Source organism: Montipora foliosa, chromosome 5 (genome assembly GCF_036669935.1).
Source record: "Montipora foliosa isolate CH-2021 chromosome 5, ASM3666993v2, whole genome shotgun sequence".
Classification (NCBI taxonomy): domain Eukaryota; kingdom Metazoa; phylum Cnidaria; class Anthozoa; order Scleractinia; family Acroporidae; genus Montipora; species Montipora foliosa.
The window spans coordinates 22,952,628-22,954,903 of NC_090873.1; the positions used below are offsets into that span (position 1 = coordinate 22,952,628).

The 2,276-nt window shown below is 40.7% G+C and overlaps 1 long non-coding RNA gene across 1 annotated transcript in view; it reads right to left on the minus strand.

Annotated features, from left to right (window-relative positions):
* LOC138003051 (uncharacterized) overlaps positions 1-277 on the minus strand; it is a 23,579-nt gene extending 23,302 nt beyond the window's left edge. Inside the window, exon 1 of the long non-coding RNA XR_011123407.1 lies at positions 259-277. This is a non-coding gene — a long non-coding RNA (uncharacterized lncRNA). The remainder of the gene's footprint in view (positions 1-258) is intronic.
* Positions 278-2,276: the final 1,999 nt, after the last annotated feature.

Sequence of the window (2,276 nt, forward strand, 5' to 3'; positions counted from 1 at the left end):
AATCGTGTCGGTAACTCAGTCTTTCCTGTGTCGGAATTTGGACAACGGTGCTTGGAAACGGTGCTTGGAAACGGACAAAAGGACAACTGAAAAATCAGAGTCCTAGGCAGGATGGGCGGAGCATCCGACCGGTTTTGTCAAGGTCTTGTCCCTTCCGTCCGTTTCCAGGCAACTAACTTACCCTTTTTGACGGTATCTTATCTGTTCAAGGTCACAAGAATCGCATCTTTTCACACATAACTAATTAAGCCCTCCTACCTTCACTTGCTGAGTAAATTCCTCCAACTGCAAAAACAGAGAAAGAACTGTACAGTTTTTACAAAATGAAAAATAAAATCTTTTATTTTCTCCTCCGGCTCCACATTATAGAACTATAGATTAGCATTCTTTCAGGGTTGCACACTATTTGAAAGAAAAGTTCGCTGCAAATTATTGTTCTTAAAATTTGCAGTCTGCCAACAGGATGACAAGGCGACTATACAAACTCGTAGAAACTGCATTTTGACCGATCAAGAGAAGAAACCGAACAACAGGCGATGGGGAAATAAAATAAAGGTTAAGTTCATTTGTAATTCTGCTGTACGTAATTGGAAAATTCTTTGAGAGAACTCCAGTCGTTAAGGTAAAATGAGAGAAATAAAAAGACCTTACTTTTTTCAAACCCGCTACTCTGGATGAGTTATCAGTCCCGCATCGTAGAGTTACTTCAACAGTGTAATCGCCATTATTCTTTATTCAAAATTTTAATTGTCAAGGACGCCATAGCACAAGATGGAAAATAGATGTTCCTAGCAGGTCATTTTACGCCCCTTTTTTTATCTTTCGCGTGAATTAATTTGAAGGAAAATGTGGTTGTACTACTTGCGCTTGTAAGATTTCTGATGTTTAAAACCAAAATATTTGTGCTTTGCGCCTCGATACTAGCCTGTTTATATCCAATATGCGTTCGTTTAATAATCACCGGCAATTTTTACCTTCGGATTTTTGATCGCTTAGTTTCCCAGTGATAACTCTGGAACCAAATGAAAAAAGAAAATTTCAGGAAGGTAACATGTTATTCCAATCATTAGGCTCGGTTGAAGAGGCTATGCAAAGAGACCTGGTAGAACGGTTTGTGTGTTTGTGGAAAAGCAATGCCGAGACCGTTTGTCATCCATCGCTTTTTCGACTGCGTTAAAAGACGTTAGATTAATATTGAACAAGTTTGCCTCATCAGCCATTGAACCTACTTTTTTTAAATCACGAACGCTGAGTGAAATCAAAACCACGTTTGCCGCGAATTACATGACAAACTGCGCGCGTGAACACTAATCGGTCTCTCAAATAGTATCTCAGTATAATAAACTGCGACAGCTCTTCAAACAATCCTTGTTAATGTGTTGAAGCCATTTGTCGCCAGGCCCTCCAAAGCGTTCAATAGGGTTCAGCAAAATCGAGCAGATGTTGAAGCAAATGTCGAGGCCGTGTGCACGGGCTCTCGTGTTATTCTGGACACACTGTTTAGTGGTAACGAAGCCGCCCTTATTCCGCCACTAATGGAGACCCAAAAAAAAAACGATGCGTTACTATTTACGGCCTTTTGTTGTTACAGATGGCCATTAAGGATGGAACTGAACTATGAACTAAAAAATTGTCTTTTTTCAATAACACGGCTCGCCGTAAATGGACACATTTAACTGAAGAAGCGCTTCGTGCAAAAATTCACTCGAGATCTTCCTCTTTGATTTGCAAGAGTACTTAAACGAGGATTCAATTGTGCATAAGTTTCATTCCAGTAACAGTGCCCATTTTACTTAACAGCACTCGAGAAAAACCCCGTCCGGTCTCACGAGACAAGTAAGAGTTTACGCTTGGGCAAGCGATTTCCTCTCAGCACTTGCTCATGTGGCTAGCAAAAACTCAATCAATGACCGAACTAAAAAGAGTAGTCTAAATTCAAAGGATATACAATAGCTCCTCTGAGTGTTCTTTAGTGAACCATTAACGAACTAAGGAAAGTGAAGTAGCACCTCGCCGGGGCAAGTGTGTCACCAAGTTTGGTTGACTGCTTAGAAAACGAGGCAAAAAATGTAAACAAAGTTCTTCCTATAGCCAGTACGGAGCTCCGCAAGTCCGTTGCAATGGGAATTTCCCTCGTTCTTTTCATAGGTCTGGCAGTGAAATTGTTTAAGAACTGGAGTTATGTGTTCATATTAACCATTTTGAGAGATGAAATCGAAACGTGCAGAGAGATTCTGAACCCTGGTGAAGTGCTTTAGCGTTGACTCTGGCAGACC